At 48.1% G+C, this 16,117-nt stretch overlaps 1 long non-coding RNA gene across 2 annotated transcripts in view; it reads right to left on the bottom strand.

The window, feature by feature from the left end:
• Window positions 1-7,075: 7,075 nt before the first annotated feature.
• Window positions 7,076-16,117, bottom strand: part of LOC118169808 — a 31,670-nt gene continuing 22,628 nt past the window's right edge. For both annotated transcript variants that reach the window (XR_004752286.1, XR_004752285.1), the window contains 2 exons: window positions 8,098-8,251; window positions 7,076-7,942 (listed from right to left, as the gene is read on the bottom strand). This is a non-coding gene — a long non-coding RNA (uncharacterized LOC118169808). The remainder of the gene's footprint in view (window positions 7,943-8,097; window positions 8,252-16,117) is intronic.

Genomic DNA, 16,117 nt, shown 5'->3' with positions numbered 1-16,117 from the left:
AGTGACCTCTGTGGATATTTTAAACCAAGCTGTTTTAGCTCTGGTTCTTTATTTGTTTGCGCTTCTATCCCCTTTTCAAAGAAAAACGCAAAGACCCTAAGCCTTGCTGTGTATCTCCAGCTCGCTGGGTTTCCTTTTTCATTTAACAAGGCAAAGAGCAGTTAATTAAAAAAAGACCTCCATCTCCCGGCCGACACACCACCCTCGGCCCAAGCGGCCCCATGCACGCGGCCGTGCGGGTGCCAGGCAGGATGGAGGGGCAATGCGAGGCAGAGGCTGCCCTGGCAGGGACCCTCGGGGGTCCCTCGGGCCTGCAGGGCTGGGAAACCCCCGAAATGGGCAGTAGAAGTGCCAGCCATGCAACAAAGCCGGCGGAAAGAGAGCTCGCTCGTCCTCGGCCTCCTCCCAGGAGAAGAGAAAAGGCGCTTTGAGGGGATCTGTTTGCACCACCCAGGGGTCCAGCAGAGAAGTGACAAAGCCGAAGTGAAACAGGCCTGCGGGAATGAAATCCTCCAGTGCTGCTCCCCTCCAGAGCTGACAAACAAACAAACAGAAACAAAGGGAACCCGTTTGTCTCCCCTCGACCTCTGAAGCATGGCCACCCCACCGCGTTGGGTCTCCCAGCTCTCAGCTCTCCCCTGGGCAGCCCGGGCAGGGGACCCGTGCCCTCCTGGGCAGGCTTGGTGGCTAGTGGGTGAGCATCCTGGCTAGCAAGAGAGAGGGGTGGGTGGTCTCAGAGAGCCCACAGCCCCCTGCAGAGCCCCGTGTCCCTGTCCCCACAGACTGGTAATGCAGGGGGCTGCTCCCCGAGCAGCAGGCGTGCACGGCGCCGTTCAAAGCCCCTCCGTGTAATTACAGCGCCGTGGTTTCTGCTGGGCTTCCGCACACTTAATCATATTTTCTCATCTGCGTTTAATACCCTGAGCGCTGTCAGAGGGCGAAAACACAGCCTTTGCATCCAGAAGGACAAGAGTTCCCTGCAACAGCTGCTATATTTAACAAAAAACACACTGGGTTGCCATGGCAACCCTGCTTTCTAAAAATAGCAGTGCCATATACAGCACAGCCGAGAGCACAGGCAGCGCCGGCGGAAGCTGCTTCAACTGGGAAACACAAGGAGACTTGTATTCCTCCCGGGAACTGGCACCGAGCAAACGATGTGAAATCACCCAACCCTTGATTAATTAAAGCCTCGATCCAGTGCAGAGGATCCCCGCTTCCCTCGTCTCAAGCACCCCTCCATCCCCTCCTGCGGAGGGGCGAAAGCGTGGCCAGGAGGGATGCAGCTGCGTGCTGCCCTGCACCAAGGTGCTCTCCCTCCTGGCACCCTGATGCCCGTGCTCCGGAGGCCTGCAGAGGCCAGCTGCCTGGTTTTTGTTTGTTTGTTTGTTTGTTTGTTTTGTGCAGTTTTTGGGGGCAGGTTTTTGGAGGGCATGTTTTTGGGGAATGGTTTTTTGGGGGTCAGGTTTTGGGGCTCCCCCCTGCCAGCAGGTCTGTGCTGGTGAGGCTGCGTTGTGAAACCTCGGAGCATCTGCTCCTGCCCTGCTGGCTCTGCATCACCTACAGGGCGGCTCTCAGAGCCGTGCCCAAGGTGGGCAGGTTTCCAAATGGAAACCTTCCTCTTTTCTTCTCTGAAATACCGACCCCATCAGCACAGCATTGTGAGCAAAACACGCAACGGGCACCCTCTAGCATGAGCCAGCCCAGCGTCTTCTGAAATCTGATTAGCAAGGCTGAGCAGTCACAGCCTGCTGAAGAACAGCAGTTGCTTCCAATTGCAGGCTAAGCCCACAGTCATCTCGCTAATTCTCCTTGACATTTCTTGCTCCAAGTGGAAGGAGCCCATTGCCAGACTGCAGCCCCCCAGTGCTGCTTCCATGCCCCGCTGCCCTGGCAGGGAGGATGGGCTGCACGCGTGCTGCAGTGCCCTGGCTCTGCTCTCCCCGTGCAGCCCGGGCTTCTAGGAATCCTGCAGCCCGGCGGTGGAGTGCCGCGTGCCTTCTGGATGATGCACGGCTCTGCTTGACTTCTGCACCCTTCTTTAAAAGGAAGGCATTCGGTAGGGAGGAAGGGCTCTTGAAGAGGAAAATACTTCATGCTGTTGTTAGCAGTGTGTGTGAGTGCTCATTTATTCCCCCCTTAAGGAAAAAAAAAAATACAACAATAAAAAAAAAAAAAAAAAAAAAAAAAAAAAAAAAAAAAAAAAAAAAAACATTACCAGACCTGATGGGAACTTGACTCAGTTCAGTGCAAGGGTTCCCCTATCTCATGACTGACACCAGCAGCCTTGGAGGAAAACAAGGAGTCCTTCCGTGTGCGTTTGTGGGATTACCTGCAGTGGATTGCAGCAGTGCCAGCACTTCTCCGAAACTTGGTGTGCATTTGGCCTCAGTTTTCTGTCAGTCCTGTTTCATAAGTTCTCCCCTGACTGGAAAATTTGGAGTTTTCCCAACACCTTTCAAGGATCTTGAAACAGCCAAATGTAGAACAAGGTTTAAGCAACCGGACCTCATTGTGCTCACAAGTGAAGTCTGAAGCTGAACCCCAGGGATGGATAACCCTTGCTAAGCCCCTGTAGAGCCACCTTCAGTCTTTGGGGTAGAAGACAAGGACATTGTTTTCCCTGGGAAAACCCAGGGTGATAAAACACACACCAGGAGCATCACTTGCCATTTTGGACAGCTTGCCAATGCCACACCAAGTCCACAGGCCCTCTCTGCAGGCTTTCACACAAATTCATCATGCAAAACTAAAACCTCCTCTCTGCACACAGGAGCACCAGGCTTTGCCAAATGCATGAATCCACCTCCCTGCTGGCCACGTAGGGAGACCAAAGGGGGGAAGGCTGGCAAGCAGCAGGGCTCTCTTGTCTCATTGCATCTCGCAGCCAGTCCGGACACATCAGTGCTGCCTCCCCTTTGGCTCTTGGCAAGGCAACACGTCTCCCCTCCATCCGCTGTGTCACTGCCTCTGCGTTTGCTGAATGCACTGGCACAACACAATCACTGCAAACGCTCTGCTACCCCAAACCAGTGTGTTTCTGGGCACACTCTCACTATGTGTGCTCCCAAAGTCTGGTTGCAACCATCCCTGAAGAGAGCTGGCTGCAGGGAGCTGGGGCAGGGGAGCCGGCGGGGGCATCAGCATGGGATCAGCGGTGGCCTCGCGTGAGGACTTTGGGTTTTGTTTGCCTCATCGTGCTTCGTCCTGACCCACTTCCTGACCAATCCCCACTCCCTGCAAGCTGACTATTCGTACACTGCAGAGGGTGTATAAATAATGGATGCTGCTTTGACTCCCCCCACCACCTGCGCTGTCCCACTATCATTTCTGCTCAGCATCTTTCTGCAGCCTCCCCCAATCCCTAGGAGCTGAGCATGTTTTTCTGTTTTATCTCATATCTGGCCTTCATTTACCACTGTCCTGCGTCCTTCCTCCCTGCAATGCCCAGTATGGAGAGAGATGGTGTTTGTTCAGCTCACAGGCTGGTAGACACTGAAGACTGCGTGCTGGTGGCTGTATCAGCAACACAGCAGCACCTCCTTGCTACTGACAGGGGCAGTAAATTCCCCGGCACTGGCAGTGCACAGGTAAGTCTGTGATGTGTGTGTGATGTGTGAAAGGAAGCACCGGAATGCTGAATATTTCCCAGAATTTGCAAAATTGAAAAGGGTGTGGATGAGATTTAAACTAAATTCTGATGTGACGGCAGGAGGCCCAGCTCCTTGGGCTGGGCATGGATACAGAGCGCTGAGCTGGACCAAGTGGATCAAGTGGAGGATGCTTGCTGCTGGGGGCTGATGCTTTTAAAGCAAGGCAGGGAGTTAAGTGCACAGATCCTGTTATTGCTAATGGTGTTTGTGTTTAGAGCTCCCCAGGCGTTGCTTTAGAAACTGCCATGCCCAGGCTGTTAACCCAGTCTCACCTGCTGTTTAGCTTTTGATACTCAGATGCAAAATTGCATTGTGTTTGGATGTGCAGAGCATGGCTTGAAGTGCTTGCCACAAGAGCTGCAATTTGCCTCCTGCGCTCCTGCCGCTCGGCTGTTTGAAACAGAAAGGAGATGGAGCTGCACCGCCTCACAAAGGGCGGGCAAGCGGGCAGTGGTCCCACCTGCCGGGAGGAGATGGGGAAGGGGAACCAGTGGTGGTGCTGGGAAGCCTGATGGGTGGAAATGGGAGCCCTAAACGCCCAGCTCTTCATCCCCGCTCCACTGACCCACATCTGGCAGCTCAGACCAACCACTGGGCAAAGCTTAGTTCCTTAAGGCCCTCCAGTGCCCCACCTCACCAGCAGACAGAGCAGAGATGAGCCATGCCTTCCTGCTGGATGCAGGAGGAATTTCTTAAACAGACTTGTGTTAATGAGAAAAGCCTGGTTTCCCCACTGCTGGCACTGCAGCATCCCCCTGCAGGACCTTTCCCTCCAAGGGTCTTTCTCAAAAGAGGTGAACTGCAGATTTCACGAGGGCATCCTTCGTTCCCCAGGAGGATTTCCATCACTCTGTGATGCTGGATTGCCTGTGTATGAAATGGCAACCTTCTGGAAGCTGCAGCTACAGACTCCCTCAAGCAGTGCTCACTGCCAGGTGGGTGCTCTCACAGGGAAACCCAGGTCCTGACGGAGCTGTCCCAGCCTCAACCTGTTGACATCAACCACAGGTGTGCAAAAACAATCCTGCACAGGCCCACAAAGCTCCATTTTAAGGACTGATAAAGTATTTGGTCAACATGTGAACGGTGCTGCGAGGGTTCAGTGCAACAGAGCTCAAGAACAGTGCTCAAGACTTGCACAGATGAGGCAGAATAAACACAGTAAGTTGCTTAATTTCCATGTGGATCCGGAGGGATTTATCTCCTGGGCTCAGCTGGGACAGTGTGTGGGCAGCACAGTCCCAGTCCCAAAGAGACAAGGAGAAGCATTCCAGCAGGCCTGTCTCCCAGAGCAGCGAGTCGTCGCTGACCCACCATCCGGCTCACCAGATGACTGCATGACATTGCCAGAGCCACCACGACTCCCTCGTCCCGCTGCTGGCCACTGGAAAGCAGCTGGGCTCTGCCTGGCCTCCAGCAAGTCTCCATGCAGCAGCAGCAGTGGGGGCAGGGGCCAAATGTTCACCACCTTCCTGGGGGGCTGGGCAGCTTGGGTGTTGAAAAAAGAGAGCAATTGTAAACCAGAGCCACCTCCCTTGCTTTGGCCAAGGGATGGTCCCAGGCAGCAGAGTCTGTGTGCTTGTAATAAATCTGACCTGCTCTGTGCTTGCCAGCATACCCTGTGACGAGCAAGCCCACTTCTGGCAGGCAGAAATGAGAAATATCTCAGCAAGACTTGTGTTTCATTAGGAGTCTACGGGAAGCCCACGTTACAAGCCAAAGGACACGCTGGTGCATCCAGCCTGCTGGAAATGATCTGACCCCGTCAATGACAGAGATCATCTGCATGCTCAGCATAGCTGCTCTCTGAAAGGAGGGTCCGCTTGCAGAGACAGCATCTTCTGATACAGATCTGGCCAAGTTTCTTCTTTCCAGGATTTAAAGAAAAATAGAACATGATTTAACAAGTCTTCTTGTTGGCAGGAATGTCCTCTAAAATAAGAGCTTGCTTCTCCTTGTCCTTGCTTTGCATGCACTTGTATTTCTAAGATGATTTTTCTTTAGGTGACATTAACACGTGCTGGGTCAGAAGCAATCCAGAGAATCCCCACAAGCCAAAACTCACTATGCTGGGTGCTCCTCAAGCATCTCAGAGCACAGCTTCATCGTTTTAAGTAATGCAAGAGAATTTTGTGTGCTACAGATCAATAAACCCCTGAGACAATGATGAGCTATGGTAAATCCTCTCCAGAGCGCCCAGCAAGCACAGGTCACTGCTCAGCACAGAGAAGGGGCATGGCTGCTTCAGCGCAAGGCAGTGGGTGAGAAGCAACCATGCACTAGTCCTGCCACCAAGGACCAAAACCCAGCCCATCAGCCCTAAAACTCGGGTTTGGGGGCATGGCAGAAGGGAACATCCTGCATGGGAGCCCTGAGAGGGGCCCTGTGGTGTGAGAAGCACAAGCTACAAACACAGCCAAGCACTGCAGTGGCCTTGTAGGACACAAAACCTGTGTCCTCAGCCTCCGCCAAACAGGGATTTCGACAATATCCCCTTTTAAATTTTGTGTTTGCAGAATTTCCACTGAGGAATTCCTTGTTTAAGACAGATTTTGGTGAGACGGAAACAAAAAATGACAGTTTTACAGTCTGCTTAGGTCAAAGGCCCTAAGACCAAACCTGGTCGCCAGAGTGGAGCCAAATCAACACAGATCTGGCACCAGGTACCTCCCTGTGACCTCTCCCTCTGGCCTTTTCTTGAGCACAGCCTGGTAAAACCACCCTGAGTTTTACCTTGGGTTTAATTCTTTGCTCCAAGCAGGGTCTTGGGGAGGCAGGAATTAAGTAGCACAGCTTTTCCAAAACAAACGGCTCCACGATTGCTTTTCCATAACAAGGAGGTTGTTTTCTTAGGGCAAACCATTTTTTATTCTTGCGGAAAGCGTCGGCAGGAGGAATAGCCAGAGAAAACCTGGCTATGCTACTATTCTGGAGCTATTATCATCAGGTAGAAAAGCCAACAAGTTTCCCCTCTGCAGTGTGTTTGTGGCCAAGCCAAGCTGGCAAATGGGAATGACCCGCTCCTTAACTCTCCCTCGGCTCAGTGGAGGATGTCGGAGTCGGGGTTCCCAATAAATACCCGCGGCTTGGGCTGGGGGTGTGGGGAGAACACTCTGTCTCCAAACCAAAAGGGCAAAGAAAACATGGAGCTGCTCCAGCGAGGGAGAAACGTCTGTAATTAATGTAGTGGGAAAATTACACGTTTATATAGCCCCCCCAAACACAATAGCAGACATCCATTTCCTGCAGGGCCGTGGACGTTTGCCAGACCACAAATAAATCACAAAAACACAAAGCCAACAAGGAGGAAAAGAAAGAGGAATTATCACATAGGATGCAGCAGCCTTTGTACCAGGAAAATAATCAGTGTCTCCACCAGACATCTATTGTTTATCAATAATATTCTGTAACACTCCCGCCATTTGAGCCTCATCAGGGAAGCGGTGCTCAGACTGCGCGATGGAGGTCTCCTCGGGTCCTGCAGGCTCCAGACGCACAACAGAGAGGTAGCCTGGGAGACGTACTGACCTGCCCAGGAGGCGTTTGTGGGGCCAGAATGAAAAAAAAAAATCCAAAACAAACACAACACAATAAACTTGATATTAAATAGACTTCGGCATGGGGAAAAAATTGAATAAACCAAAGCTTCCCGCTTTTCTCCAGGGAGAGGGTGCCTGGCATGCAGGGACAGAGGCATGCAATGGTCTGGCAGCACCTCCACTGATGCTGGAGATAAAAGATTAAGGAACAGACAGTTTTAGTGAGGACTTGCAGTCCTACTCCCATACATTTCCCTTCCCTCATCTTTTCCCATAGAGACTTAATGCCACAAACACCAACTTCACAGCACGTTCAGGTCAATGAGAGCCTTTCCATTGACTTTCAGCTGCCTTTGGCTCAGGCACTGGGATCACGGCACCAATTTTATGACTTCCTCTGTGCCTTATGAATTTGGACTTTATCAGCAACAGGAGACTGGAGGAGAAGGCCCATTAGAAGATTTCAGGAGGGCAGTTCCTGTTTTCTTCTTAGCCCAGGGCTGTGTTAAATGAATTGCAGGCCTGTGCCATACTTTCCAGAATATATTTTGGTGACAGCAATGCCAGTAAATGCGTGAATGCGTGAGCACTCCTAAGTAGTTGGGTTTTTTTATCCTACCTCTACTCTGTGTGTTTTAGGGTGAGTGCTGCTGGCCAGACTCCTGATGGAGACCATGCAGGGCACAGGGGGCTCTGGCTAGCAGGGTCCCACCACGCAGGTGTCTGTGCCTAGCCCTGGTGGCCAGGACTCTGGTGTCCTCCACAGCACAGTACTGCGTGTTGAGTGGCTTCCTCCAAGCCCAGGGGCAGCACCTATTTTTGTGGAAGCTCCATGAGAGGGTCTGCAATATGTTTTACTGACACAAGATTTAGGTTGAAGATCTTTAGGTGGCACCCAAACCCACCCCCTATTGCTCATGTGGAAGCATCCCCACCACCTTTACATGCTAAAGGAACATTCACATGTGGTCTGTCAGGCTGGAGTTGGTTTATCTCACTGAGCATCCTTATTTTCCTGCCTTGCCACCAGAGGTCCATCAGAACCAGAGGACTCAAGAGCTGGAACAGCTGAGATTAAATTCCTAGTCCATTCCTGGCTCACCAGCCCCAAAACCTCACACTTCTTGCTCGTATTCTCCCAATCCTGGGAGGGAGGGAGGAAACACAGCCATTATTTAGCAGTATCAGGGGACCAAGCAAAACGCTTTGCCACACCTAAGGCATTTAAGCTTTTCCTTTTTTCCCTTGGACCGCTAAAATAAATAAATATTTTTAAAATTGAAATTGTATATATTGACACACACACAAAAGTGAAACATTTTTTTAGGAGAAAATTGTATTTCTCTAGCTGATTATTGGCTGCCATTCAGGACATGGGGAGAACAGCAGCCATTAACGCCTGACTGTTCTGCAGTGATTGGGCTTTTGTGTTTTGAACAACATACATAACTCTGATAAAGGTATTAGTGCATTTCTTGGACAGAATAATAAATTATTAAGTGCAAAGCCCTCTATTTATGCACTTCAGTGCTGAGAACTTAAACGCAAAACATTAAAGACATCCAAACTCTCCAGGTCCCCACAGCAGCTCTTTCTGTGCTACACAAATGAAGTACCTGCTCTGGTCTGGCTGCATGTAGGTGCACATTTTGGGGCCTAAGGCAGGAATGGATGCTTCCTGGGTATTTGCTCCAGCAGTAATATCCTCCACACCAAGCACATAGCAAGCTCCCTCTTGAGCTCATTATGACTAAGTGGCACACAGGAACCGATAAGCACATTCAGGATAAACACATCTGGAAGCGGGTTGCAAGCTACAAAGACATGCTTATTAACACACTTTTCATTTTAAAAATGGAGCAAAACTAAAATATGGCAAGCAGAATTTAAAGTTTTATGTTTTCAGAAAAAAAAAAAAGAAAGAAAAAAGAAAAAAGAAAAAAAAAATCCTCAAACCAGAGGATTCAAAGCAGCTTTGACATTTTCCAAGCAACAGAATAATTTTATTGTTTGTTTGTTTTGTTTCCATTTTCTTTCAAGCAATACTGTCCCTATTCAGGCCTTTGGCTTGTGGAAAATCTTCATTTCTAAACTGGAATGAAAGACAGAGATTTTCACAGCAACAACCCCAGCCTTGCTGTTCCTGCTTGGATCCACCCCAAAACCAGGTGGGTTTCTGAGGGGTTTGTCAGGGCATAGCTCACAGGGTACAGCAGCCCTCGGGGCCACCTACATTATCTTTTTGAAAAGACCCCAGTCTGTCCAACTCAATGCATGTCTGGCAAATGTTCTGGACCACAGCTGGAGGCCAAATCATCCACGCCAAGACGGGAAAGGCTGATCCATCCCTGGCACCGGGGCCCATCCCAGGAGAAGGGAAATGCCCGCAGCCCTGGGCATCCTTCTTCAATGGCCGGGGGGAACAAGAGGGGCAGTGCCATCCATTCTGGATGACACCCATCAGGGTTCCCTCTTTATCCAAAACACACACAAAAACTCATCCCATGTCTGTAAATCTCCAGACAAGCAACGTGCACCAGTCCTGAAGCATGCTGCAGCCCCCGTAACTGTGTGGACTCAGTTTAAAGGGTGTCTTTAAAGATGTAACAGGATGTTCCAGAGTCAGAAAGCACTCGGTAGTTCAGGCAACAGTTGTTAAAGCCTTGTGTCCTTGTTAAGTGTCGATATATTGAGGGGGAGAACTTCAGCAAGGTACAGCTCCAGCAAGAGGCAGCTTGCTTAAGGCAATGTGACCCTAGAGAAGTGCACAAGATGGCACTTGTACACATGACATCCAGGGCATAAAACTAATAAAATAACACTCAAGCTGGGTCTTGAGCTAGGTGGAGAACAAGAAATGGGAGGTGTGCAGAGAGAAGAAAGCTAGGTTAGTCTGTCCACACAGACAGTAGGACCTGATGATCCTGAAGGTCTTTTTAACCTGGAGGATTCTATAGTTCTGTGTGGAGAACATGGAGTGAGGAGTTTCAAAGTAGGATGGAACCCATGAAAGCCAAGGGCTGGCAGAAAAATGCTATAAAAAAAAAAAAAAAAAAAAAAAAAAAAAAAAGGTTGTTGAGTCAGCAAATGGGCTCCCGTGCACACATGTGGCAGGGCAGGGGTTGTGGGATGCTGCTCCCATCAGAGCTGCAGGCACAGATCATACCATGGAGCAGAGGCTGAACCCTGAAAAGCCGACAGAGATGGGGACAACACCGGTCTGGGACTGGGACACAGGTCCTATGAGGAGCAGCTGAGGGAACTGTTTTTTTTTGGTCTGGAGAAGAGGGGGCTCAGCAAAGAGACGTTATTGCTCTCTACAACTACCTGAGAGGAAGGTGTGGGGAGCTGGGGGTTGGCCTCTATGATTCTGATTCTATGATTCCCTTCTTGCTGATACCTAGTGATAGAACCAAAGGGAATGGCCTCAAGTTGCCCCAGGGGAGGTTCAGGTTGGAAATTAAGAGACATTTCTTCTCAGAAAGAGCAGTCAGGCATTGGAATGGGTTGCCCAGGGAGCTGGTGGAGTCACCACCCCGGGGGTGTTTAAGGAGAGGTTGGACGTGGTGCCTGGGGACATGGATTTCAGCCCGCCAACCCAGGCTGTGTCTGAAGACTTCCACCTACAGTGTCAAAAGAGGGCCTTTTCCCCTTCTCTTCTATAAAAAGGAAGAAAAAGCCTGCACAAAATTGTTTTAGGCTAACCCTAAAGTGAAAGTTCATTGTCTTTAGCTAGGCTTCAAAAACAAAGTCTCTGACCTGAAATGTTTAATTTGACCTAAATTCTTTTACTTTGCTTTTGGCTTCTGGGATAGATTAAGGAAATGGGCCATTTTAAAATACAACAGTAGTTTAACTCAGTTTTTTTTTTTTACAGTTATCTGCTTTTTCTTTATATTTTTTTTTATTTTTATTTTTTACAGATCTCCGACAGATCTCACTGAATCCCTGGTTTGAATGCTAAAGAAGTTGAAGGATGGCCCAAAATCCCAAAATAGCACATTCTGGGATGATCTGAAGAAAAAAAATAATGGTCTGGTACATTTTGGGGGGTTTGGTTGGTTGGTTGGTTGGTTGTTTTTTTTTGGTTTGTTTTGTTTTTTGTTGGTTGCAAAATATTTAACAAGGGAAAGAACCAACTTTCCAATTAAGTCATTTGAGAAAATGCAGTGTTTACTCAGTCAGATGGCTGTTTTTAACAACAGCATCTTTCTAGGTTTTAAGATCTGTCAGGACCAGGGTAGAAACAACCATTTCCCTTCATGCCAAGTGCTCTTGAGTTGTGGAACAACTGCTTCTAACCTCATTTATGAATAATAATGCTAGTTGCACTGTTTTCCTTTGATTTCCTGGTTTATCCACTTGGGAATCAGATTATTGCCTCATAAAACAGTGCAAGGCTACTTATTAACCTGTAATTGATACATTAAAAAATAGGTAGGGGATACCTATGGAAAGTAACTGCTCTGCATAGGGCACTCAGTACTTCATAAACCTAAATAACTCTACTATACCACACAAACATCCTTGCTTTTGGCACTACAGAAAGCCAAGATCAAGTCAGCAGAAAGCAAGATATAGAAGGAGAAGCAATCAAACCTCGGAGATGCTCCACACTGATATCCAGAAACGACAGCCTCTCATTTCTCTGTTCGACTGTGGCTGCCCCCCTGAGCTGACCTGTCCCCATCACAGCCACCGCATCTGAAAACAGCTGAGCCAAAGACATGAAGAGGAGGGCTGAAACCAAGAGCAGCTCAAAATGCAAAGCACAAGTGCAGGAAACACATTTCGCCTGGGTCTGGGACACTCAGAAGGCCCCTGGCTATCTCCTGGCCATCTCCAAGTGCAGGCTGTGCCTCCCCTGCAGGGTCCTTGGAGCAGCATATGGGTTCCAGCTGAACATCTCAAAAGAGCAGCTTTTCTCTCAGGGTATCTGCTCCCTTATAAAACCTCACTCTTAGCCCTGCCTCCAAACCATCTTTATAGCTAGAAACTCAGTGCAGGTAGGAGAGGTAGTAAGATGCATCATTTCAGCCCTCTTCTTGAGCTCCTCAGGGCTTGCAGTGGACATTTCAATTGCCATGGGATGTGATTTGCTCTTGCTAACAGCTCCAAAACTCTTGGAAAGTACCTGCCTCACCAGCACTAAGTGTGCCCTTATGCCCATGATGGTGCACAGAAATAAAAGTTGCAGATTTTCTTTTCCTTCTTCATTTAGGTTCTTCTCCGTCCAGTTCCTCTGAACTCCAGGGGCTTCTCTCCAAAGAGAAAGTGCTTTTAATTTGCATTAAAACATTGGTGGGCAGCAAGAGACAAAGGACAAGGAGAGAGCAGCCTACTTTTTCCACACATCTGGGGAGGGAGTGAATGGATGTAAAACACGAGCATTGTTTGTATGCATTTGGAATGAAACAAATCATTTGCAGACGTATATCAGATTGATTTCACTTGGAAAAAAAATGCCGTTAGGACAAATTAAAAGAGTCACACATTGTGTTGCTTTCTAGATAAAAAGCCTTTGGTTATTTTATCCTATTCTTTTGGAGGTTTCCTTACTATTGCAGTTAGCTGCCCACTTTGAAATTTTAACTGGTTTCAAAGGGAACCCAAGTCTCAGGATGGATTTGCAAGGCTGGCACCAGGCTTGTCTTGTCCTTTGAGCACATCGTTAAAAAGTGAATGTCCTTGTGCCTTGCAGTGCTGCTGGGGAGGTCATTTTCAGATGATAACCCTGTTAGGAAACCACATTTCGTGATGGGTGGAACAAGGGTTGGCAGAATCCACTTGGAAATCACAGGACTGCACAGCTCAACTTTTTTTTTTTTTTTTTTTTTTTTTTAAAAAAAAGAGAGAGAGAGAGAGGAGAGAGAACACTTACATGTCTGGGTTTGAGGCAGGTGACAGTAATAAGCAGTGATAAATGAACATCAGTCTCTGTTCACAGAAGATTTCTCATCTTGGCCATGTGCCAAGCGCACTGCCAATTAGGATGCCTTAGTCCTTGTCAAAACTGCTCTACTTCACCCCCCCAAAAAATAATATTATATATATATTAAAAAAAAAAATCCTTCAGCCAAATGGGAAGAAGAGTGGGTAATGCCTGGGTAGGAAACTGAGGCAAGTGTTCCAGCCTGGAGCACTGAAGGTGCCTCCAGCCTTCTAGACGTGTGAATGTCATTTTTCAGTCCTTGCTATTCCCCTATACCACCGGGTGATTGCCTGCGCTCAGCACAGCTGTGGTTCCTACCAGGCACTCAGAGAACTATCATTGAGCAGCAAAAGCAGTTATAACACAGCAGTACTTCCTAGAGTACCTGAACTGTGCAGTCACAACAGCCCTGGCCCCAGGGGTAGAGGCAAGCCTCTTTTTGGGTCTGATTCTAAGCAAATGGCACCTGACTTGCAATGGCAGCTGACTTGCAGCCATCATCAGCCTTGCTCACAGAGCAGAGGGCAGCAGATGCAGGGTCTTGCATCCCAAGACTAGAACAGCAAATCAGAACCCCACTTTTATAAAACTGTTGGGCAGTAATGACATTTCTGAAGGAGAAGGCTGCTAGTAGGCACTTGAGGCACCAGTGGGTTGAGTGCACTCATGAGGTACTTGGCAACACAGGCAACTTTTGAATACATGTTCTCTTCAGCTGATATTTGCAGGAAGTAAACTCAAATCAGCCCTGATGGCAAGATTTGATGGGACACAGAAAGGATCCCACAAAATCCAGCAGGATCAGGGCCTTACTTCAGAAGTTGCTGCTTAGTCTGGAGCAGCCTGACATCCACCAGGCTTTATGGTCTTTGCTTTCTAGAGAAGGTTTCCTGAAGGATCCTGTACAGAAGCATCTCTGCTTCATCTCCCATGCTGCATTTTTCTTTCAGCTCCTTCCAGCCTCCCAGACATCAGCTCATCACTTTCCCGCCCCTGCTTGGCCATCATTATTACTAAGAAATAGCTGTGTGACTATGCAGTGTACACGCGGCTGTAGCTCCAGCTGTCATGCATTTATTGTGCTTGGGTGCCTGTTTAAGGACACCTTAAAATGACTTATAGTCCACCATCCATCCATGTGCTTGTACACCTCTGAAGACTGAAATTTCCCTTCATTTGAGACTTCTGTAATTATTCTTAATAAAACCATATTTATGTACTTCTCCTCTTTCCTTTATGAGATTGCTCCTGTATTTTGCAGGCCTCTGGGTTGTTGCCTACGCTTGATGATAATGACTCAACAAGAAAGCTAAAGCATGTTACAACAGCATACTTTGGTCACTGGAATTTTTAGCCTGTGTCTGACACATGGATTTTGGGGGCAGAGAATTTCATTTGTTGTGTCTGAGACCATTGCCCTAAATACTTCCTATTCCTCTAGATTTTCCCAGACATTGTATGATCCCAGAGGGCATTTTGTATTCCCTCCAACTTAACTGCAGCGGAGTCCGAAACTTTCATTGCCTCTTCCAGTGTCTAATAAAGTCTCATGAGAACAACAGCTTTTTGTGTGCAGTTACTTTCTATATCCAAAGGATACTCCTGAACTTTAGCCTGACTTTTGCTTTTGGCTCCCCTCCTAGGACTTTGATCCAAGAACCCCTCTCGACATGTTCCACTTGCTCAGCTGGGGAATTCAGCACTGCAGTATCTTGCATTGCAGATTATTTTTAGGGATGATCAAATCAAGACAGATAAAATAAGAAACAAGCTGGATCTTTGCTAGAGCTGAAAGCAAAACACTGTGACTTACCAGCACTTAGTCTCATGGCTAGAGTTAAATTCCTGATGCAAGAAAGAGCAAAACATATTGCTGATGGACATATTTCTCAGCAGGGCCCCCAGCTGAGCAGCCTCCAGGCCATGCTATCAGATTATTCCTTCTCTCCCTGGTGTCTCTCTTCCAAGTGTCAGCTATCTCCTGCCCATCAGCTAGAGACGTCCCACACTGGAGGCCAGCTGTGGCTTCTCCAGGGAAAGGTTCAACAGCGAGCACTGGTGCCCTGCAGCACGACAGCTCTGAATTCGAAGCTGCACTGAAGAGCAGTGGCCAGGTGATGTGTGTGCCAATGGGAAACAGCCTGAGCTGGTATGATAAAGCAGACAGTTCCAAACTCCAAACCAAAAAAACATTTGAAGGAAGCAGATTTCACTGAGATCCTATTCTCGGTTGACACTGCTGGGTTTAGCCAGAGTTACCCAGTGGTGTAGTCTATCAGGAGAGACCACACTCTCTACTGGACCAACAAGCTTTCCCATGGGCAAGCCTTCTTCCATAAGTAGAATTTTGCTGTCCATAAGCTTTCCTGGAGAGCAAAAGCACACCCTCACGCTGAAGAAGCAGAACCAGCTGGGGATGCATCAACAGACCTTGGTCATCAGCGGTGCTGCCTACCAGCAGACAGCGAGTGGCACAGTTATTTTTAGGACAAAAAGGACAAATCACTATGGGTCAACAAAGTCATCTGCATGTCAAAACACCCAAACTAAATCCAAATTTCAGTTCAAAGTCAAGCAAACATTGTTAGCCACGAAAGACATCCTAAACAATAACAGTCATCAAGACTGGTGATGCACTGCAGAATTCCACTTAAGCCTTTTAATAAATGATTATCAGATCTTAAATAAACTCAGCTGGGCTGTCTAATCACAGCACTCATCATCTAGCACTTTATTGGAAGGAAAAGAATAGCAAAAAACAGTGAGACATACCTCTCTGTGTCATATGCCAAGACTTAAGAAAACCATTTGGGGAGAAATTCCACAGAGGAGTGCAGTAGAAATGTGAAGGATAAAATTTTATTTTTTCACTGGTGTGAGGAAGCAGGCTTTGCTCTTCACTGGTCAGGATCACCCGGAGACAGACAGAAAGACAGACAGACAGACAAAGAAAGAAAGAAAGAAAGAAAGAAAGAAAGAAAGAAAGAAAGAAA

This window comes from Oxyura jamaicensis, chromosome 7 (genome assembly GCF_011077185.1).
Source record: "Oxyura jamaicensis isolate SHBP4307 breed ruddy duck chromosome 7, BPBGC_Ojam_1.0, whole genome shotgun sequence".
NCBI lineage: Eukaryota > Metazoa > Chordata > Aves > Anseriformes > Anatidae > Oxyura > Oxyura jamaicensis.
Note: the sequence above shows the minus strand (reverse complement) of the source record. Positions and strands in the feature narration are given on the sequence as shown.